We start from the raw sequence: 23972 nt of genomic DNA, 5'->3' as shown, positions 1-23972 counted from the left end.
AGGCATCCAGAGGGCATATCCCTTTAAATACATATACTGAAATACTTACATGTGAAAAAATATATGATGTCTATGATTTGTTTGAAAATAAGGATGTGGAGGGGCACCTGGGTGGCTCATTCGGTTAAGCCTGTGACTTCGGCTCAAGTCATGACCTCAAGTCATGACCTCATCATCCCTGGGCTCGAGCCCCACATTGGGCTCCGTGCTGATGGCTCAGAGCCTAGAGCCTGCTTCAGATTCTGTGTCTCCCTCTCTCTCTCTGCCCTTCCTCTGCTCATGCTCTCGGTCTCTCTCTCTTTCTCTCTCAAAAATAAACATTAAAAAATTTTAATACAGCCTAAAATATGTATGGATAAAATGGTATAATGTCTAGGATTTGCTGTGAAATAATCCAGTGGTGGAAGTGGAGGGAGGAGGTGGGGGGGGGGGTGTGGATACAGATGAAAGAAGGGTGCTGGAAACATGCTGCTCTCTGTAGCTGGCTGGTGGGCCCCAGGGAGTTCATTGTTCTCTTGATTCTACTTGTAGGTATGTGTAAAATTTCCCATGGAGGAGGGAAAGAAGGGAGAGGAGGGAGGGAGGGAAATAGGGAGGAGAGAAGATCCTGAGAACCTTCCCTAACTTGCAGAGAACTCCAGTCTCTCAGGGAACAGCTCAGCTCTGCATGTGGATGCGGGCTGCCCTCCTGCAGATCATGTCACTAGCCAACATGAACTTCATAGTTCCACACACTATGCCACTCTTGCCCGGTTTTGTTTGTTTGTCTGTCTGTTTGTTTAGAAAGAGAGACTGCAAACAGGGGAGAGGGACAGAGAGGGGCACAGAGAGATAGAGAGAGAGAGAGAGAGAATCCCAAGCAGCCTCACACTCTGCAAGGAGCCTGATGAGGGGCTCCATCCTATGACCTGGGGATCATGACCTGAGCCAAAATCAAGAGTCTGATGCTCAACTGACTGAGCCACCCAGGCGCCCCCTTGCCCTGTCTTTTTGAGGCCAAACCCACTCAGAGGACTGCTGTATCAGGAAGGCACAGCCTGCGCAGGCATGTGCACCTGTCCCTCCTGTCTTCCCCAAGCCTTGTGCTTCTCACTCCCTGGAAACCATGCCTAAGAGGTGGGGCCATTTCCCTTTTTCCACCCCTTCAAAGACCACAGCAGTCTCTCTTGAAATACACCAAACGTTTCCATTCCACCCCTTCTGGCACAGCCTGACAGCCCTTGAGGAGCTCTGATCCCCACCCCCAACTCCTTCCTCTGCCAGGTACGGGGTGGGGGGTATATACACGGGGTGGGCTGCGTGGGAATATTTCCCGGTAATTCCTGTTCCTCCATCCACCAAATACAGGCAAGAAGACTTCTTGCTATAGAAGTGCCTTGATAAATGTTAAGTGCCCATGGGTCCCCGTGCTCCAAGTAAGGGGAACCGCGGGTGAGTCACCAGGTACTGAGCGGTCGCGCATCCACCAGCTCTTACTGCCCCCTAGTGGCCATTTGCTTCTCACAGCTGTTCTTGTCACACAGATTGCCCACTGACCCTGCTCTATTCGTAGGTGACAAATTGGCCCCCCGCAAATCTTTTTTTTTTTAATATTTGTTTTTGAGAGAGAGAGAGAGAGAGAGAGAGAGAGAGAGAATGAGCAGGAGAGGTGCAGAGAGAGGGAGGGACAGAGGATCCAAAGCAGTCTCCACACTGACAGCAGAGAGGCAGGTGTGGGCTCAAACCCGTGAACCACAAGATCATGATCTGAACCCAAGTCAGTCGCTCAACCATCTGAGCGACCCAGGTGCCCCAGCCCCCTGCAAACCTTACATTGGGCCAGTCTTTACTGAAGGGCAGACATTTGGCTCAGCAGTGAGAAAACTTCCTCCCAAAGCAACTTTGTACCTAAGCATCTTCCAAACAATTTCTTTGCTCTTGGAAAACTTGACCCATTGAACTTTTTCAAAATAAGTTGGGGACAAAGAAACCTCATGAGGTGGCTATCAGGAAAGGGATCAGGAAAAATGCTCCCTGCTTCTGTACTGGTGACGGAAGCTCTAATTCCTGTAAAAACACCCCAGAGGACACTGCTTGGGCCTAGCAGGGCATGACTGGATCTAACTCCCAAGCATCTGTTTTGGAGACCCGGTCACTCTGTGACTCAGCCTCTGGTCACAGCAGGACATTTGGAGGCATAGACAGTGTGGACTGGAGGCAGATTGGACTTGCCCTGTTCTGGGGCAGGCCACACAACCCTCCTGCTTGACCAAAACCTCCATTTCAGAGATATTGAGAGTGAGGTTTGAGACCCCAGGGCAAGGAGGACACAGGCAAAGGATCTGATGAAACCAGTTTGTGGCCAGCCCGCTGCCTTCTATCCTGTGTAGGCCACTTCTCAGAACACCAAAGAGCAGGTCTGTCCCCAACTGTTCCTGATGTCTTACACCTGAGCAGACAGCGCCAGAACCGCATGGATCGTGCCAACTTACTCCTGGAAGTCCTCATCTAGAAGCCTGTTCCTCCGCTGCCTCCTCCCTGCATAAGCACCTGAAGGTTGTGTGTGTGTGTGTTTAATTGCAATGCATGCAGGTGCCTGACTTAAGCATTTGATTGCCGAGGCAAGCACTCCAAAGACTGCTATCTTGAATAAACCCATTACCAGCCACACACTAGATACTGAGCCAGGCTGTACCCCCTGAAGTTCTTTTGTTTTAGAGACCTTTGATTTGGCCACTAGTTCTTTCTTCCTGAGCTGTAATCTCCCTTCTTAGGTTCTACATTCACCAATACAGAGTGAACCCAAGAAATTGAGGCTCCTACTCTCGACCCCAATCAAAGCACAGCCCCAGGCTCTCACTCTCCCTGTGACCTTGCTGTGTGGTCCCAGGTATGCCATGTACTCTCCAGGACTTGTAATAAAACTTGTTTTCTTTTTTCAAAGTGTCCTGGGTTTTGCTGAAGCCGTGTGTCTTGCAATAGTATCAGGAACCCCAAGGGCTAGTCCAGCCACGACCCTCGTTACAGACAGGCAGAGACCAGCACAAAACAATTTTGCCCAAACGTGTCTTCTCTCTGGCTTCTGATATTCACAAATTAGCAGCGCGCCTATAAAGCAGTGTTTTCCTGTGATGGCAGAAAGCTTGCCTTTCTGACTGGTGCAGCCACAGCTATCTTTGAGGGACTGGAGAATTGGGAGGGAGGCCGGTGCAATTCAGATGCTCAGGCTGGGCAGCTGAAGAGTCCGGGATTCAATAACCACATGTCCTTGGGAAACCGGCCACCCCCGCAAAGTCTCTTTGCTCATCTCTACAAGAGGGAGAACACCAGCTCTCACCCCAAGGAGTGTTGGGGTGATATGCGTGGGGGATGGCTGAGATTTGTCTGCACCACTGCTTAGATGTGCAAAGTAAATGGGGTCAAGTGCATCTCCTTCACAAGTCATGGGGCTTGTCAAGACTTGAGCTTGGCATCTCAATCTCCTCTGGTCCAAAACGGTCTCTTCCAAGTCCCCTTCCACGTATAACTTTTGAATCAGGGATGGTTTGAGAATCTCTTGAATGACAATCTCTTTCAGATGAACTTCCTGTCATTTGGATGGATGTGATAAGGCACCCCGTCCTTGTGTGCCTCTCCAAAACGACACCTGGGTACATGTGGGAGTGATAGGGAGAAAGGCCAGTAATCCAGTGCAGATCCATGCTGACCCCTACAGTGGAGGGTCAATCTGGTTTGGTCCGGCCGTGGACATGTGATGGCTAGGGGGTGACTGGTCCCATCGGACCTTTGGGCCACTACTGATGTCTCTGGGCCCAGCCATTTGCCTGTGACCATAAAGACTATGCATCTTGCAGTCCGTCTGTCCCCATCCTAGACCTCTGCTGGGCCACTGGTCCCCTCAGCCCCTTCATGTGCTCCCCAGGAGGCGGGTGGGAACTTCTGGATCCCTGCATGCTTCCCCCAGGCCATGGGGAGCCAGGAACCCTGTCTCAGGCTCCTCTACCAGCTGCTTTCTTCTGCCTTTGTGTTAGGGACAGAATGTTAGTGCCCTTCCCCCACCCCCATTCGTATGTTGAAATCCTAACTTCCAATGTGATGAAATTAGGAGGTGGGCTCTTTGGGCAGTAATCGGGTCTGAAGGTGGAGCTCCCACGAATGGGATCTGTGCCCTTATAAAAGAGACCCCAGAGAGCTCCCCTGCCCTGTCTGCCACGTGAGGACACAGCCAGAAGACTGCCGTCTGCAGCCTGGAGGAGGGCCCCCGCCAGAACCCAAACATGCTGACACCCTAATCTTAGACTTCCAGCTTCCGGAGCTGTGAGAAATCAATTTGTTGTTCACAAACCACCCAGTCTGTGGTTTTCTGTCACAGCAGCCCGAACAGACTCAGACACCTGCTACTGCTCCCCTGAATCTCTCTGGATGTATCTGTCAGGCCTCCCCCATCGTGGCTTCACCCTGAAAAGGAAGCAAACGGAATATGTGCCTGTGACTCTCTTGTCCTTCCCTCATTCTGTGGTGGCAGGAGGAAGGGACATCCTGGGCCTCCTTCTGCCATAGTCCCTTCTGCTCAGGGCCTTAGTGGGATCACTCTGTATGCTGAAAGAAACTTTATGATCTGGTCCATTGGTCTCCAAACTGAGGCTGTTCAGGGCACCTGGCTGGCTCAGTCAGTAGAGCATGCGACTCTTGATCTCAGGGTCATGAGTTCGAGCCCCACATTGAGCAGAGACATTACTTTAAAAAAAAATAATAGGGGTGCCTGGGTGGTTCAGTCGGCTAGGCACCCAACTTTGGCTCAGGTCATGATCTCAGGGTTCATGAATTCGAGCCCCGCATTGGGCTCTGTGCGGGCAGAGGGGAGCCCGGCCTTGGATCTTCTGTTTCCCACTCTCTGTCCCTCCCACTCTCATTCTCTCTCTTTCAAAAAAAAAAAATTAGAAAAGTAGTTTTTTTAATTTAAAAATAATTTTAAAAATAGTAAAATAATAATAAGAGAAAAAAGAAAAAGATTTAAAAAACAAACAGGGGTGCTTGGTGGCTCAGTTGGAAGAGCATGTGACTCTTAATCTTGGGTAATGAGTTCAAGCCCCACATTGGGTGTAGAGATTACTAAAAAATAAATAAATACACTTTAAAAAACAAACAAAAAAAAACCACTAAGGCTGTTCATCATGTATTTCCAGCCCTCTGCCTCCTAGCATGTGGCAGGATTATACTTCCTGTCCCTGTGGTTGACTTGGCCATGTGACTATTCATGATGGGAGCAAGAGCAAAACATGTTGCTCCCCACCACAACTCAGGGCCCCCACCAACCCCCCACCAACCCACAGCTGGTGTTTAGTGTGAGGGAGAAGCTGCTGCTGTTAGAAGGCATGAAGGCTTTGCGACTGTTTGTTATGCAGCATACCTTGAGCATCCTGACTGATCCACTTCTATCGCCCCTAAAAGAAGTTTTTAAAACTCGTGTGTACACCCTTGCACATTTTGAAGATGACATCTACAATAGTCACTAAATATTTAAATTATTGCAAGGGATGGGCCCCTGGGTGGCTCAGTCAGTTAAGCGTCTGACTTCGGCTCATGTTGTGATCTCACAGTTCGTGAGTTCGAGCCCCACATCACACTCTGAGCTCTCAGTGCAGAGCCTGCTTCGGATCCTCTGTCTTCCTCTCTTTCTGCCCCTCTCTTACTTGCATGCCCCCTCAATCTCTCTCTCAAAAATTAGTAACAATAAGATAAAAAAACATTTGAAAAATTCTCATGGGGCACCTGGGTGGCTTAGTCAGTTGGGCATCTGACTTCAGCTCGGGTCATAATCTTGCAGTGCATAAGTTCGAGCCCCGCATCAGACTCTGTGCTGACAGCTCAGGGCCTGGAGCCTGCTTCAGATTCTGTGTCTCCCTCTCTTTCTGCCCCTCTCTTGGCTCATGCTCTGTCTAGCTCTCTCAAAAATAAATAAAACATTAAAAATATTACAAGGGTTGGAATTTCCCACCTGATGTAAATACTAATATTTAACATAAAAAACTATTATGTAAGTCTTTTTTTTTTTTTTAAAAGTAGGCGTCACACCCAGCGTGGAGCCCAATGCAGAGCTTGAACTCATGACCCTGAGATCAAGAACTGAGTGAGATCAAGAGTCAGATGCTCAACTGACTGAGCCACCCAGGTGCCCCTGTTATGTAAGTCTTCTAAATGTATCCAGTGGAATCTAAACATTAAAACACTTTCTTCCCTGCTATCTTCAGGTTTTTAAATCCACCAGCAAGCTCTTCTCCAACATTTGGAAATTTTACACTTTTTCCTTTTTCTCCTTAAATCCATGTTTCCATTCCACATCCTCTGTACATCTTTGCCATAAGGGGATGTATTTTTAGGCTTTAAAGTCTTTTATCGACCACTTTATCATACTTGGCTAGAACCAAAAAAGTATATAAACTGGAATTTTGAAGTTTACTTTATTCCCTACCAACCGTAAGTCCTAAGTGTTAAACGTGTCTCCTGAATTGAATTACCAGTACAAACAGAATGAGTACACAATTGACCAAAAGAACAGAAAAAACAAATTTTGATGAATAATTTTTAAACATAAAAAACATCTTTTATTGAGGCATATACTGCTAAAGACTAATAGATGTGGTGCTAGCAGTCTTTTTTTTTTTATAACAGAAATAGATTATGAAACATTTTATAAGATGAAGACTGTAATCAGAATACTTTATGTGATTTGATATGAGAAGTTAGACTCCATTCTTGAATACCACAAAGAATCTGAAAGAAATATGGAAATACTGGGGTGCCTGGCTGGCTCAGTTGGAAGAGCACATGACTCTTGAGCTTGGGGTCATGAGTTCGAACTCCACATCAAGTGTAGAGATAAATAAATAAATAAGCTTAAAAAAAAAAAAAAAGAAATATGGAAATATCACCTGTCAGTTGCAGCCAATGTGTCCTGAAAAGGTTGATATTCCCAGAGACTGTGCTCCCTGCTCAGCATCCCTAACCTCCACTATGCTTGCTGTTCAGAGGCACCTGCTGTCCCCACCTAACTAAGGATGATTATTTTTTTTTAAGTTTTTATTTATTTATTTTGAGAGAGGGACAGAGAGAGTGATCAGGGGAGAGGCAGAGAGAGAGAGGGAGAGAGAGAATTCCAAGCAGGCTCCACACTGCCAGTGCAAAGCCCCAGTGCGGGGCTCAAACTCACAAACTCTGAGATCACAACCTGAGCCAAAGTCGGCTGCTTAACCGGCTGAGCCACCCAGGTGCCCTGAGACTAATGCACTTCTAGACAAAAGGAGAGGTGAAGACAGTAGATCTTAAAAGTTTTCATCACAAGAAAAATATGTTTGCAACTATGTATGCTAGTGGCTGTTAATTAGATTTATTGTGATGATCATTTCATAATATATACAAATACCAAATCATGATGTTGTACACCTGAAACTAATATAATGTTATATGTCAATTATACCTCAGTTAAAAAAAATTATACCTCACTTGAAAAAAAAAAAAGGAGGGGCACCTGGGTGGCTCAGTCAGTTGAGCTTCCGACCCTTAATTTCAGCTCAGGTCATGATCTCACAGTTGGTGGGATCAAGCCCCGCATCAGGCCCCACACTGGCAGCGCAGAGCCTGCTTGGGATTCTCTCTCTCCTTCTCTCTCTGCCCCTCCCCTGCTCACTTTCTTGCTCTCAAAATAAGTAAATTTTAAAAAATAAAATAAAACTTAATCAGTTGTTTTTTTACAAGATTCTTTTTCAGATTCTGTGTATCAGTCAATAAATTAGTAAAACCTGTTTTCTGGTTTTCCCAGCCCCTGCACCTGGAAAGACTGTGCACCCCAGAAGTTTGTGTACCCTTAGTTTGAAGACATCTGAGCTTATCTGCCAGGCCTGGGAACTAAAAAAGTTCACAAAATCCTTCTTGTTTCCAAACCTGCTGGCTCTCAGATCTGAACTGGAGTAAAAGCTTTACATTCCCACAGCAAGACCAAGGCAAACGATGGCTTTGGCAGGGAGGTCACAGCCAAGGGATGACAGGAGGGGAAAAAAAAATCACAGTGACACAATTCAAAACTCTCCACATTATACTTGCCAAGTGCTTAGCACAGTGACTGGCAAGTAGTAAGCAGTAAATAAAGGAGAGAGCCACGCAGATGCATTTCACATGCACGCCCCTCAGTCTGGCACAGTTCTGAGCTTCAAATGTCATTCATTGCGGGTGTTGAGTAGGTTGGTGCACAGTTGCTGCTGAACTAACAAGGTAAGGCTCTGAACTAGAGCGTTCGGCCACCTGGCGGTGAACTGTGCACCTACCCCACGCCAGCCCCTGAGCCGCAGCTGTCCACCTGCTTAAGGGCATCGCTGTGGGCTTCAGGCACAAGGAAATGGAGATGGGGAGTCCGTGGGAGGTGGCTGGAGGCTGTCAGTCATCCCAGGGGGGTCGCTCAGTCCCCCCTCCCTGCCTGCGAGCTGAGATCTGGTGAAGAAAAGGCAGAGAATGGCTCAGAGCCCAGGAAGCTCCACCTCCTCCCTACCCTGGCGGGAAGTCCTGGAGTGCCTGACCCTCTTTGCTACCGGCAACCAGTGGGGTAACGAACACAAATTCTGGAGTCTGGCAGACCCGGACACTAACACGGCCTTGCCTGGGCCACCGCTGACCACTCGCCTTGGAGGTCTGCCCGCGCACCTGCTGCTTAGAGGCGCTTCGTCTGACCATCATAGCCATTAACCGATGAACAGTGACGGTCAAGGAAGAGCTGCCGCCCTGTTCATCCTGGCCGCTCCAGACTGTCGTCCCCCCCTTTTCCCACGCTCTGTCCCCTTGATTTTATAACCCAACCCACGTTGGGAAAGCCTCTTTCCATTCCCATATCCGAATTCATCCTCACCTTTTCATTATCTCCACGGTTAAGACCTCCGTTTGTGTTGTATTAACTTCGTTCCGTCCGACTTCGTAAACTCCGCCCTTTCCACTGGTCCATAACTGAATCATGGGAAAGACAGACTCTATGAATGCAGTCGATCTCCTCCAGTGACACCTAGGCGAAGGAAGAGGGCCCCACCAAGTTTTGGTGTTGGAAAAATTGTAATTAACATCCAAGGGCTGCTGAAGGAAGGCGCGTTCGTGGCCAACAGTGTCCTGCAGGGGGCGCTGTCCACTCAGTGACTCATCACCGCTCAGAGATGGGGGTGGAGTCTGGTTTCACAACCCGTCTGGATCCCAAGTGCTGACAGGTCAGTTGCTAAGTGTCTGCTTATTAAAATGTTTGCTTTGCTAGAAGCAGTCCCAGAGAGCTCAAGGAAATAACACCCTTCTTTAAAACTGCAAGAAAGTACATGTATCCTGCAGCACACACACAATTATTTCAGAAATACGCCATCAAACCACTCCTACAACAAGCCTTAGCAAAGGTCAGGGTTTGAGAGCTGTTCTTTTTATCCTTGGAGAATGCTCCGTTAATGGGTACCGGAATCAAGGATTCTTCAGTGTGTGCGGGAATGTTACTGATTTGATATATAATTAGGTTTGTTTTTTTTCTATTCGTATTCCAGTTCAGGTTTGCTTTTTTCTCTTTTCTGGTTTAACTTTACTTTTTTTGGATATGTAAAACATTTCCACGATCCAATGTCAAAACTATGAAAAAGAGGGGAACTCAGAGAAGTGTGTTCCTCCAATTCTACACCCCAGTTCCAATGCGCGGGTGTTTTCCCCACCCCCCAAGTGTTTCTCCGGCACCAGCTGGGTGTCCTGACAATTCAACTCTATTCTGATGCTGTCTACCTGGAGAGACCATCAGACGCCACAGGTTAAGGGCTCAGCCCTACAAGACTGCCACCCCTCTGTCCCACCCCACCTCACCCCTTCAGATGCCAATCGCAAATCCAGGTTACTGTGCTTCCGACTGGCTGGCTATGGATGGTAAGTTCCAGTGACCTCCTCCCACGGGTTTTATTAATTTGCTAGAGCGGCTCCCAGAACCTAGAGAAACACTTTACTTACTAAATTACCGGTTTATTATAAAGGCTGTAACTCAGAAACAGCCAGATGGAAGATATGCATCTGGCAGGGTACAGGGACTACGCGTGAGGCTTCCGGGCCCTCTCCAGGAGCGCCACTCTCTCCAAGTCTCCACGTGCTCACCAACCCGGAAGCTCTCGGAACCCCATGCTTTTGGGTGTTTATGGAGCTTTACTGCACAGGCACGTATGATTAAATCGCCCACCACTGGTGAGATCAGTTCAACCTCCAGCCCCTCTCCCCTCCCCTCAATGCAGGGGGTGAGCCTGAAATTTCCAACCCTCTAATCACGTGGTTTGTTCTCCAGGCAACCAGTCCCCATGGGGGGGGGGGGTCCCAAAGTCACCTCATTAACATAACAAAAGACACTTTTTGCCGCTCTCACCACTTCGGAAATTCCAAGGGTTTTAGGAGCTCTGTGCCAGAAACTGGGATGAAGACCAAGTACTTATTTGTTGTTATAAATCATAGTATCACAGGGACACCTGAGTGGCCTAATAGGTTGTGCGGCCAATCTTGATTTCCATTCAGGTCATGATCTCACAGCTGGCGAGATAAGAGCCCCCAGTTGGGATTCTCTCTCCTTCTCTCTCTGCCCCTCCCCTGCTTGTTCTCCCTCCCTCTCTCTCTCAAAGTGAATAAATTTAAAAAAATAAATAAATCACAATATCACAGTTCCCTTTCCCATCCTGGAAGTTCATTTACAGCAGCCTCCTCCAGGAAGCCCTCCACACCCACTGTTTTTATTTTTATCTTATTTCATTATTTCATTTTATTTATTATTCTCAAATTAGTTAACATACACTGTGGTCTTGGTTTCAGGAGAACACAGTGATTCATCTCTTATGTATGACACCCAGTGCTCATCCTTAATGCACCCATTTAACCCCCTCAATCCAAATTCTGTCCTCTGTATTGGAGTCGCTTATGGTTTGCCTCCCTCTGTTTTTATGTTATTTTTCCTTCCTTGCCCCCGTGTCTTCTGTTCAGTGTCTCAAATTCCACGTATGAGTGAAATCATAGCATATCTTTCTCTGACTGACTTATTTCACTTAGCATAATACCCTCCAGTTCCATCCACTTTGTTGCAAATAGCAAGATTTCATTCTTTTTCATTGCTGAGTAATATTCCTTCATATATATATATATATATATATATATATATATATATACACACACACACACCACCTCTTTATCCATTTGTCAGTTGACAGACATTTGGGCCATCTGCAAGAGGGAAAGTCTTGTTGGATGACATCTAGGAGCCCTGCCAGCTCCGGGCCACCTCATGCCCTGACACAAACCTGGACTGCTGAGCCCTCAATCCAAGAGAGACAAGGTGGAGGCCAGAACAGTGGGTGTGGAGTGCTTCCTGGAGGAAGCTGCTGTAAATGAACTTCCAGGATGGGAAAGGGAACTGTGATATTGTGATTTATTTTAATAAAATAAAATAAAATAATAAAATAAAATAAAATAAAATAAAATGACTTTCCCTCTTGCTGATGGAAATCAGTAAGTCAGGCTTCTGGCCACCTGGGCAGGAACCTTGTGCACACTCCCTCCAGGAAAGGTAAAGACTCTCGGGTAGTGTGTGGGGTGGGGGGGGAGGCGCTCACCCTTATCCAGCTGCTTCCAACCAGCGTGTTTCCATCTAAATCCTCTTACAACACTGTCTGAGGGCTACTCTTCCAAGAAAGACACAGAGAGGCATGGAAAGGTCAAAAGACCCGACTGCTCTGACCTCTACAGTCCTTGCCTTTCAAGCAGCATCACACAAAAAGGTAACATTCTGCCCCTCCTGCTACTCAGTTTCATCCTCGGTTCCCAGCTTGTACCTGCAGCAGCTGCTGCCACCGCCTTGCAGGCTTCCAAGCCAGCAGTGCACAAGCCATTTTTAGCTCTTCCTGCTCCTTCACCCTGGCATCCAGTCTGTGGGCACAGAATCCAGCCCTCTAGGGCTGGAGGAAACCACAAAGGGCATGCAGTTCGGCGTGCCCACGCAGCACTTGGATTCCCTCTGAACAGTGGTAGAAGCTATTGCCCAGGTTCAGCCTAAACACTGCCCCCCACCTTCGTGCCAGGGAGGTGGCCACTTCCTGACATTATCTGTTACATCTTGAAACAGTTATGATGTTCAGAAGAGACAGCCTTGGGCGGAGCTGAAATCCGCCTCCCTGTTGCCTCTCCTTTTTACCTCCCTCACACACACTTCACTGGTCCTGGATTTTTTTTCCTGGGGTATCACAGAATCGACCTTCCCCCACCCCATCTTTGCCCTTTAAACCTGAAGGTTAGGAGGCGCCTGGGTGGCTCAGGTCATGATCTCACTCTTCATGAGTTTGAGCCCCACGTTGGGCTCTCTGCTATCAGCAAGGAGCCTGCTTTGGAACCTCTGCCCCCTCTCTTTCTGCTCCTCCCCCACATGCTTTCTCTCTCTCTCTCTCTCTCTCTCTCTCTCTCTCTCTCAATCTCTCTGAAAAATAAATAAACTTAGGGGGCACCTGGATGGGTCAGTCAGTTAAACGTCCAGTCATGATCTCACAGTTTGAGTTCGAGCCCTGCATCAGGCTCTGTGATGACAGCCTGGAGCCTGCTTCGGATTCTGTGTCTCCCTCTCTCTCTGCCCCTCCCTGCCTCACACTCTTTCTCTCAAAAATACAAACATTAAAAATACATATAGGGGCGCCTAGGTGGCTCAGTCAGTTTGACCAACTTCTGCTCAGGTCATGATCTCAAGGTTCATAGGTTCGAGCCCTGCATGGGGCTCTGTGCTGACAGCTCAAAGCCCGGAAACTCCTCGCTCTCTGCTCCTCCCCTGTTCGCACTCTGTCTCTATCAAAAATGAATAAACGGTAAAAAAAAAAAAAATACACACACAAATAAACAAACTTTAAAAAATAATAGAAATTTAAAATAAACATGAAGGTTAGGATCACACCCCCGCCCAGGGTAAATATTCCCCAGTGCTCCATTGGACATGGTTTCAAATCACTAGCCTGTCTGGCCCCTACTCCAAACATGCTCCCGTTTAGGCAAATCCAGCATTGTAAACTCTGCCTGTGAGGCCCAAGCAAGTGACCTCAGTGGAGGGCGGGGGGGGGGGGGGGTAGCTGTAGCAAAGAGAGTTATGTGTCCCTTCTACTTTGCCTTCCATGGGCATAGACGACCTCCGTCAGGGAAAGACTGTAAGACTGTAAGGCCTGGTAGTCCTCGGCCAATGAAGAAGCAGGGGAGGGGCTTCATGCTAGGAGATAAACTGTCTGCTGTAACCGCCCAGAGTGTGCCTGTCCATCAGACACCTGCTCTTGCTAGAACGCTAATTAAAGCCTCACTTCACTGTGCTCTGGGTCTCTGTGTCCCTCCTTTGACTGGGTCAGTGGGCTTATTTCTCACAACCCCCTTCACCCAAGCCCCTGCCCTAGGACCTGCTGTGGCCAGACTTCATTCAGCTAAGTGTGGCTCCTTCTAGAGAGCAGGCGGGCCAGAGACTTAGCTAGCATGCCCCCTGGGCCTCTCTGATCTTGTGACAGAACTGTCCTTTCTGCCCTTTCCTCCATACCTTTGCTTAACCTGTCCTTCCTCTCAGAGAGCCTTCCTCCTCACCCACCCACGTCTCGCCCCAGCTTGGCCTAACTCCTCCTGAGGCTTCCCCTGGTAGTGTCAGCCCAAGTGACAAAAGCCCTTATATTTTGCCAATACCACATCTGTAATAAGGAAGTAATGACGGACCAAACCCAGAGAGCATTCAAGAAGTAAATGAGGCGAGGAGCGTCTGGGTGGCTCAGTCAGTTGGGTGTCTCTGACTCTTGATTTTGGCTCCGGTCATGATCTCACAGTTTGTGAGTTTGGGTCTCACGTCAGGCTCTCAGCTGACAGTGTGGAGCCTGTTCAGGATTCTCTCTCTCTCTCTCTCTCTCTGCCCCTCCCCTGCTTGCTCTAAGAAAAAAAAAATTTTTTTTAAAAGGAAGGAAGAAAAGAAGAGAAGAGAAAAGAAGAGAAAAGAAAAGAAAAGAAAAGAAAAGAAAAAAGAAAAGAAAAGAAAATGAGGTGACTCATGTCAAGCACTTGGAGCAGTACCAGATACACAGGAAATGCTCAATGACAGGAGCTCTTACTATTAATCCCCCGCTTAGCACTGACTCCACGTGCCATCTTAACACTCTTTCACATCGGCTCCTCTTACCTTTCCAGCTAAATGATGAAAGAACCCGGGATCTGGAGGCCGGCAGACCTGGGTCTGAATCCACGTCCGCCATGTCTTACCTGGTGAAATCACACAACCTCTGCTTCTGTAAAATGGAGCTAATGGCTCCCATCCGTCAGGGTTGTGATAAGGATCAAATGAGGCAATGTCTGCAAAGGTTCTAAGTAAACTGGGAAGAACTTCAGTGAGAAGCCTGAGTTTCCGGGGGAGGAAATTCCAGACCAGCCTCCAGAATGCTGGAGTCAAAGGCAAGCCAGGCGGTTCTGTCTTCGAGCAGACCCAGAATGTTCAACAGATAGTTTTCGAGAGCAGCTACTCTGGGCCAGACCCCGTGCAGAGTTCCTGTAAAGATGGGGCCAATCCTCAAAGTAAACGCTGTAAAGTCACCTCTAAATCTCCAGCCACTGGGCCATCACCCAGTCCCCAACCTGCCCTCTCTCTAGACCCTCACCTGGGACCTGGTATTTCCACACCTCCTCACGTCCCTTCCTGGACTCTGCCCATCCCTTTCTGTACCACATTCATTCGCTCACTCACTCATTTGTGCATTACACAATTATTTATTCAGTAGTCACCAGCTGTTCTGAAAACAAGTTGACCAGAATCCCTGCCCCTCATGGGTCTTATATTCTAGTAACTCATTACAGAACTTTTTTGCCTTGGGGCGACTGTGTGGCTCAGTAGGTTGAGTGTCCAACTCTTGATTTCGGCTCAGGTCACAGTCTCACGGTTCGTGAGCTCGAGCCCTGCATCGGACACTACACTGACAGTGTGGAGCCTGCTTGGGATTCTCTCTCTCTCCCTCTCTCTCTGCCCCTCCCCTTCTTACTCTCTCTCTCTCTCAAAATAAATAAAATAAAATAAATTAATTTTAAAAATCAGGGCACCTGGATGGTTCAGTTGAGCATCCAACTTTGGCTCAGGTCATGATCTTTCTTTGCTCTAAAAATTCCAGTTTTCCCACTACTTATGCTAGTCTACCACTTTGAACCTGGCCTTGGGGACAGTTAGGGATCTGGCTCCACTCCCTTTCCCTCCCCACTCACTTCCTTTCCCAGGAAGGAAGGCACCCACAGGCTCAAGGTGGGCCACACCCCCTCAGACTGGGTGCCTTAGCTCCCTCAGTCCTGGAAACGCCTCTGCCAAGGGATAGGCAGCCAAATGTTTTCCCAGTAGGGGAACCTGTTCTCAGCCCCGCCCACGGCCTAGCTCAGGGGCCTCTCCTCCCCAGGAGCTCTGCCCTCATTCACCTGGGAGCTCCCCAGGGTAATTTTCCTTGTCATTTCCCCAGCATCTGCAGAGTGGACACGCCTCCCTGGGACTCCATCTGCGTGTGTGCACCAAGGACATAGCTGGTAACATATAGTTTTGTGGGTGGCCAAAGAAGTGAGCAAGGAACACTGTCCAGTGGAGAGATTGCAGAGAGGGTCTCATGGGCGATGTTCATATGATCCTGGATGAATGAGCAGGGTGTGACCACAGGGAGGAGAATCACCCACTAGCTAGGGGTGGGCCAGCGGGGGCAGGGACAGTGTGGTGTAGGGGTGCAAAAGTTTGCTTCTTCCCTTCTACGTTCTTTGCCTGGTCTAATAATTAAATTGATGTAAGACCGATTCACAGGAGAAAAGCATACAAAAGTTTAGTAACTTTTTTTTGTTTAAGTTTAATAACTCCTGTGCACAAGGGGGAGACCCGGGAAAATTGAGTAACACTGCCGACCCCACCATGGCCCAAGCTCATCATCTTAAATACCATCTTCAGCCAGAGGCAAAGGATGTTGGTGGTGGGAGTCAGTTATGGGAAGTTAACGGAAAAGCACAGGAAGCAAGAGTAAAGTTGTTATGCAGATTTAAATCCGGGCCTTAGCCACTGACTGAAGATTCTAAAGATTTAGATATCTTCCTCTTTTTGGTACTTAAGGGGAGACACCCTAACAAATGAAGATTTCCTTTATAAATGTAAATGTCAAATGGGTAACTACTTAGTTTTGCCAGTGTCTGCTGTTTTTTAAAAATAATCAGCTTTTAAAAAATGGCCAGCATAAAATAATATGCCAAAAAGGCACATTTGGGATGATATATATATATTTTTTTTTTTTAATTTTTTTAATGTTTATTTTTGAGTGAGAGAGACAGAGTGCGAGCAGGAGAGAGGCAGAGAGAGAGACAGACAGAGTCTGAAGCGGGCTCTGGGCTCTGAGCTGTCAGCACAGAACCCCACACAGGGCTTGAACTCGGGAACGGTGAGATCATGATTTAGGCCAAAGTCAGACGCTTAACCAATTGAGCCACGCAAGTGCGCCAGGGGTGATATATTTTGCACCCCTTTAGTGTCCAGATGCATGGGACATGCAAAGGAGCCATCCAGCGTGCCAGTGAGCTCGGAAAGGAAGGTGAGGAAAGGAATAGAATAGAGAAAGAAGGTGGAAGAGAGGTCATTTTGATGTGGAAATGTTGGGGTTCGGAGCCAACAGCCAAGAAAGAATTCTTGAGACATCTTCGGTGTACAAAGGTGGTTTTCCTAAAGCACAGGGACAGGACCCGTGGGCAGAAAGAGCTGCATGGGGGTTGTGACAGGTAACTGATTATATAGTTTCAAGTTGGGAGAGGGTCAGGCATAGGGTACGTCTGTAAGGAATTTTCGAAACAAGGTTTCCAGGACCTTGAGGGGCTAGCTGCTGTTACAAAAAGGTCATTGGTTACTGTTAGGAAAAGGTCAGTAAAACCTCAGTCATGAGACCCTTTAGATGTCTATCTGGTTCATATGCTTGGGGGATGATTTTTAACACATATCTTGGTGGGTAGAGAGAAAGGAAGTTTCCAAAGGAATTTCTATATGTTAAGGTAGACTTACAGGACCCTGGAGGTCAGGATGATGTTAAGTTCAGATTGCCTTTTGCCCTTAGCAAAGTGTCACTATTAAGGTGGCTGAGTTCTTAGAGGAAGGTCACTCTACTGTTTCAAGGATGTGGCACTGGGTTGTCAGGCAATAAGGAAACTTATTTATTTATTTTTTTTAGGTTTATTTGAGACAGAGAAAAAAAGAGAGGGAGCAAGCACAGGCAGGGGAGAGGCAGAGAGAGGGGAGAGAGAGAATCCCAAGCAGGCTTCACACTGTCAATACAGAGCCTGACTCAGGGCTCGATCTCCTGAACTATGAGATTAAGAGTGGGACACTCATCTGACTGAGCCACCCAGGAGCCCTTAATTTTTTTCTTTTGCCTTTGTTCCCCACATCAACCTGACTGGGAAAGGTCTTGAGTGTCAAGCTGGGAACTGTGACCTCAGCAGGTCAGTGGTCAAAAGCTCAAAGAGGACAAGGCCAGGTTATGGAGATGAGTGAGATTTAGGGGATCCAGGAGAAGTGGAGACTGACGTCTTCAAAAAAGTGATGTGGGAAACAAAAGCAAATGAAAAATTAAATTTCCTTGCTGTCTATAGCCCACTGACAAGTCCTTGGGACAGGCAAAGTGACATTTCTCTAGGAGCTCAGCTGCCTCAATGGTGACACTTTGCTAAGGGCAAAAGGCAATCTGAACTTAATATCATCCTGACCTTCAGGGTCTTGTAAGTCTCCTTTAATGTATAGAAATTCCTTTGGAAACTTCCTTTCTCTCTACCCACCAAGATATGTGTTAAAAATCATCCCCCAAGCATATGACCCAGATAGACATCTGAAGGGTCTCATGACTGAGGTTTTACTGACCTTTTCCTAACAGTAACCAATGACCTTTTCGTAACAGCAGCTAGCCCCTCAAGGTCCTGGAAACCTTGTTTCGAAAATTCCTTACAGACGTACCCTATGCCTGACCCTCTCCCAACTTGAAACTATATAATCAGTTACCTGTCACAACTCCCATGCAGCTCTTTCTGCCCACGGGTCCTGTCCCTGTGCTTTAGTAAAACCACCTTTATGTGGGGCGCCTGGGTGGCTCAGTCGGTTAAGCGTCCGGCTTCGGCTCAGTCATGATCTCGCAGTCTGTGAGTTCAAGCCCCGTGTTGGGCTCTGTGCTGATAGCTCAGAGCCTAGAGCCTGCTTCAGATTCTGTGTCCCCCTCTCTCTCTGCCCCTCCCCCACTCATGCTCTGTCTCTCTCTGTCTCAGAAATAAATAAACATTAAAAAATAATAATAAAAAAAAACAAAAAAAAAACAAAAAAAACCCCACCTTTATGCACCGAAGACGTCTCAAGAATTCTTTCTTGGGGAGCAGGTGGGTGGTTCAGTTCGTGGGCTCCTGACTCTTGATTTTTGGCTCAGGTCACGATCTCACAGTTCGTGGGTTCAAGCCCCGTGGATTCTCTGTCTCCCTCACTCTGTCTCTCTCCTGCTTTCTCTCTCTCTCTCTCTCATAATGGATAAGATAAACATTAAAAAAAATACATATTTTAAAAAAAGAAGAATTCTTCCTTGTCCATGGGCTCCAAACCCCGACATTTTCCACATCAAAAAGGACAGGCACTCTCAGCTCCTAGCAATGGAGCCAAGGTGGATACAAGGCTGCCATAGCTTCACATTGCTTTGAGAAGCCAGAAACCCAGTCTTTATAGTGAAATTTCCAGATTGCAAACACTACCACCCCCAAACAAAACGTGTTCACGGGCTTCAGTTTGCAGCCTCCGGGCAGGGTTTTAGGTGGCAAGATCAGAGCTAGGCACTGGCCCAGTGATGCTGGTGACTGGTGGGGAAAATGGCCTGGAGGGGTCCACAGTGGAGGCAGGGACGCAGTTGTTGACCTGGGTCTGAGTCAGGGGTGGGATAAAAAGGAAAGGAGAGCTCGGAGAGGGGTAAGGTTGCTGGACAAAATAGAGAAACCCCCCAGTTAAATCTGAATTTCAGATTGGGTGCCTGGGTGGTTCTGTCAGTTAAGCATCCGACTTTGGCTCAGGTCATGATCTCATGGTTGGTGGGTTTGGGTTCGTGAGTTCAAGCCCCTCATTGGGCTCGGTGCTGAAAGCTCATAGCCTGGAGCCTGCTTTGGATTCTGTGTCTCCCTCTCTCTCTGCCCCTCCTCCGCTTGCACGCTCTCTCTCTCTCTCACCCTCAAAAATACATATTTTAAAAAATCTGAATTTCAGATAAATAAAAAATTTGTTTTATTATTTATATTTTGAGAGACAGAGCACAAGAGGGGAAGGGGCAAAGAGAGAAGGAGTCACAGAATCTGAAGCAGGCTCCAGGCTCTGAGCTGTCAGCACAGAGCCTGACATAGTGCTCAAACTCACAAACTGTGAGATCATGACCTGAGCCGAAAGCAAACGGTTAACTGACTGAGCCACCCAGGCGCCCCTAAAAATTAAAAGCAAATAAATAAATAATTTTTAAAGTAAATGTTTGTTCAGTTTTTTAGTTTTTTAAAAATGTTTATTTGTTTTTGAGAGAGAGGGAGAGACAGAGCACAAGCAGGAGAGGGGCAGAGGCAGATAGGGAGACACAGAATCCAAAGCAGGCTTCAGGCTCTGAGCTGTCAGCACAGAGGCCGACACAGGGCTCAAACTCACAAACTGTGAGATCATGACCTGAGCTGAAAGCAAACAGTTAACTGACTGAGCCACCCAGGCTCCCCTATTCATTTTTTAAAAATAATTAATTTATTTTGAGAGAGAGAAAGAGTGAGCAGGGGAGGGGCAGAGAGAGAGGAGAGAGAGAGAATCTGAAACAGGTTACAAACTGCCAGCAAAGAGCCTGATGCGGGGCTCGAACCCACAAATCATAAGATCATGACCTGAGCTGAAGTCAGATGCTTAACCAACTGAGCCACTCAGGCACCCCATGAAAATCTTTTTAGTTTCAAAAAATGATACAAAAAAATAACTCCTTGTTCATCTGAGGTTCCAATTCAGAAGGTATTCTGTAATTTTATTTGCAAAATAAACCTGGCCACCCGGGACTGGGGTCCTATGGCAAAGAACCTGACACGTGGGCAGCAGTGCTGTAAGGTGTCCAGCAAAGGTCAGGGCAGCAGCGCCTCCCTTGGGTACCTGGTGAGGGCTGCTGGGCCCTTTTAACCCAGGCCACCGTCCAGGATGAAAGAGCCAGTTGAATCCCAGATGTCAGCAACCCCCACTCCCCCGCCCCCACCTCCTTGCCCCAGGCCATTGTTGCAGGGTGACCCTCAGGCTGGGCTCTGGAGTGGCAAGGAGACTGAGTCCATGGAGAGGAGGAGGAATAGGGGAACCTTCCTTTCCCCAGGGCCTCTTCCTGCAGCACAGCCTGGCACTGTCTGCCTTCCCTCCCCCTGCTTAGGAAGATGGTTCCCCCATCACTCTGATCACCTTTGCTGGACGGGGCTGGTGGGCAGGCTGAATGTTGTGCAGGGCTAGTGGGCAGGCTGGGTGTTGTGCGAGTGGGGTCTGCACCAGGTTTCCTCCTCCCCTTTCTGCCCACCTGGCTGGGTCCTCATCCTCCTTGACCTGCCTTCACGAGGGGCAGTCCCTTCAGCCTTAACCTTGAGCTTGGTTCTCTCTCCTGACGATCTCATTCGGGGCTTCAGTGACCATCTGTAGGCTGAGGACTAAAGCAGGACATTTTTTTTTTTATCCTGCCTACTTAAACCCCAAGGGTATTCTGACCTGCTGTACTGGGGGTCCCCTCAGCCTGCTCACCTCCTCTCCTCTCTGACCCTTCCTCCCTCCCTCTCTCTCTCTGCCCTTCCCCTTGGTCCCTCCTTCTCCCCTCTCCTTCCCTCTCTCCCCTCTCCTTCTCCCTCTCTCCTAGTGTTCCTCAGCTATTCTTTTCTTGTAATGTTTATTTATTTATTTTGAGAGAAAGAGAGAGAGAGGGAGGGAGAGAATCCCAAGACACAGGGCTCCATCCCATGAACCTGTGAGATCATGACCTGAGCCAAAATAGAGTCAGATGCTTAACCGCTAAACTGACTGAACCACGCAGATGCCCCTTCCTCAACTATTCTTTCCTATCTCTCTCTCCATTTCTGTTTTATTCCCAAAGCTGCTCCAAAATTTCTTCTGGATTCCTTAAGAAATGTAGACAAACTATGACGGCTCCACCCAACAATGGAAAATAAAACTGATAGGTAAACCTGCAGGGTAAAATTTATGATTGCCTTAAAACTCTTGGAAAAGTCAGCTCTGCTTGACATAATGGAGAGCTGCAAAACTCAATCCAGGAGACTGGAACTCGTAGAAATACAAGTTGCAAAAGTATGTATAAACTGACTGATGAAGAAAATTTTGTTTAAAAACTAGACTGAATAAAATTAAATTAAGAACTGATAGCCATGGGGCTCCTGGGTGGCTCAGTCAGTTAAGCGTCGGGATCTCAGTTTTGGTTCAGGTCATGATCTCATGGTTTTGTAGGTTTGAACCCCGCATCGGGCTCTGTGCTGACAGCGCAAAGCCTGCTTGGGGTTCTCTGTCTCCCTCTCTTTCTGCCCCGCCCCTGCTCGCATTCTCTCTGTTTCTCTTAAAATGAATAAACTTCAAAACAAACAAAGAAACAAAAACACACCTGGTTAGAATGGCTGTGATCAAAAAGACAAAAAATAACAAGAACTGATGAGGATGTGGAGAAGAGGGAACCTCTGTGCACTGTTTGTGGGAATATAAATTGAGGCAGCCACTACGGAAGACAGTACGGAAATTCCTCGATGAATTAAAAATAGAACTACCATACCATCCAGCCATTCTACTTCTGGGTATTTCTCTGAAGAAAATGAAAACACTAACTTAGAAAGAAATATGGACCCCTAGGTTCATGGCGGCATTATTTATCATAACCAAAGGAAGGAAGAAGCCTAAGTGTCCATCAATGGATGAATGGGTAAAGAAAATGTGAAATACATGTACCATAAAATAGCCAGAAAAAAGAAGGGATTCTTGCCATCTGTGGCAACATAGGTGGATCCTGACAACAATACACTAAGTAAAACAAGTCAGAGAGAGAAAGACAAATACCATACAATCTCACTTATATATGGTATCTAAAAAAAAAACATAACAGGGGCACCTGGGTGGCTCAATCAGTTAAAGCGTCCAACTTCAGCTCAGGTCATGATCTCGCGGTTCGTGAGTTTGAGCCCTGCATCGAGCTCTGTGCTGACAGCTCAGAGCCTGGAGCCTGCTTTGGATTCTGTGTCTCCCTCTCTGCCCCTCCCCTGCTCTCTCTCTCTCTGTTGTCCCCGGCTCACACTCTCTCTCTCAAAAATAAATAAAATATTTTATAAAAATTAAGAAAAAAGAATAAACATTAAAAAAAATTTTAATAAAAAAAATAAAAAAACAAAAGCAAACATGAAACCAAGCTCAAAAATAGAAAGAACAGACTGGTGGTTGCCAGAAGCAGGGATGGGAGGGTGGCTGAAAGGGTGAAGGGGGTCAAATGGTACAAACTTCTAGTTATAAAATGAGTAAGTCATGGGGATATACAGTATTGAGTATAGCATGGGGACTATAGTTGTGAATATTGTACTGCATACTTGAAAGTTGCTAAAATAGTACATCCTAAAATTTCTCATCACAAGAAAAAAAATCTGTAACTATGTATGGTGACAGATATTAACTAGATTTATCATAGTGATCATTTTGCAATATATACAAATTTGAAGCATTATGTTGTATACCTATAACTACCATAATGTATGTCAATTCTACTTCAATAGAAAAAAAGAAGTTAATTTGTGGGGCGTCTGTGGCTCAGTCGGTTCGGTGTCAGACTCTTGATCTCAGGTCAGGTCTTGATCTCAGGGTCGTGAGTGCAAATTCATGGCATGGAGCCTACTTAAAAAAAAAAAATCAAATCGAAATATTTCCATTCAAGGAAACCACAGGGTTAAAATGCCTCTCATCTGTTGAAGACTAACAATTTTATATAACTGCCTGATCTCCAGACATAAATACACAGCTGCTCATGGAACATTCTCACCAAGACATCTCAAAGCCTCATCAAATATAGACGTCCAGGGGCGCCTGGATGGCTCAGTCGGTCCTACTTCAGCTCAGGTCATGATCTCACGGTTCATGAGTTCAAGCCCCACATCAGGCTCACTGCTGTCAGCACAGAGCCCACTTTGGATCCTCTGTCTCCCAATCTCTGCCCCTCCTTCACTTGTGTGTTTTCACTCTCTCTCTCTCTCAAAGAAATAAACATTTAAAAATATATATGTATAGATGCCCAAAACCAAACTGTTGATTTTCTCTATTAAACTGTTCTTCCTCTCAGACACCCGTCTTAGATGTCAGGACCATCACCCATTCAGTCACTCATGGCCAAGACCAACAACACGGGAATTGCTGCACTGAGGTCCAGGAGAGGACGGGATTTCAGACAGATGACCCTGATACTTGAGGCTGCAGTCGCCCTGGAAGCTTGTGCCAATTGGAAAGACGTGGCTGGGAGGGCGAGCTCACCTCTCATGGCCTTGCACAACTGGAGACAAAAATCAGAGTCAGGATGGGGCACCTGGCTGGCTCAGGCAATAGAGCGTGCAACTCTTGGTTTTCTTTAAGTTTACTTACTTATTACTTACTTATTTTGAGAGCAAGAGAGCATGAACAGGGGAGGGGCAGAGAGAGAGAGAGAGAGAGAGAGGGAGAATCCCAAGCAGGCTCCGTGCTCAGCGCAGAGCCCAATGTGGGGCTCGATCTCACAACCCTGAGGTCATGACCTGAGCCGAAATCAAGAGCTGGATGCTCAACTGACTGAGCCACCCAGGCGCCCCTTTTCCTCTTCTCATAAGGACACCAGTCCTATTGGATTAGGACCCCGTCCTTATGACCTCACTAAATCTTAATTCCCTTCATTACT

General features: G+C 47.2%; 1 long non-coding RNA gene across 1 annotated transcript; it reads right to left on the bottom strand.

Annotated features, from left to right (window-relative positions):
• Window positions 1–7282: 7282 nt before the first annotated feature.
• On the bottom strand, window positions 7283–10702 carry LOC125935388 (uncharacterized). The gene is made up of 2 exons (XR_007461635.1): window positions 8876–10702; window positions 7283–8463 (listed from the first exon to the last, which is right to left on the bottom strand). It is a non-coding gene; the product is annotated as an uncharacterized LOC125935388 (long non-coding RNA).
• Between the last annotated feature and the right edge of the window lie 13270 nt (window positions 10703–23972).

Source organism: Panthera uncia (assembly GCF_023721935.1).
Source record: "Panthera uncia isolate 11264 chromosome A1 unlocalized genomic scaffold, Puncia_PCG_1.0 HiC_scaffold_17, whole genome shotgun sequence".
Lineage (NCBI taxonomy): Eukaryota > Metazoa > Chordata > Mammalia > Carnivora > Felidae > Panthera > Panthera uncia.
Note: the sequence above shows the minus strand (reverse complement) of the source record. Positions and strands in the feature narration are given on the sequence as shown.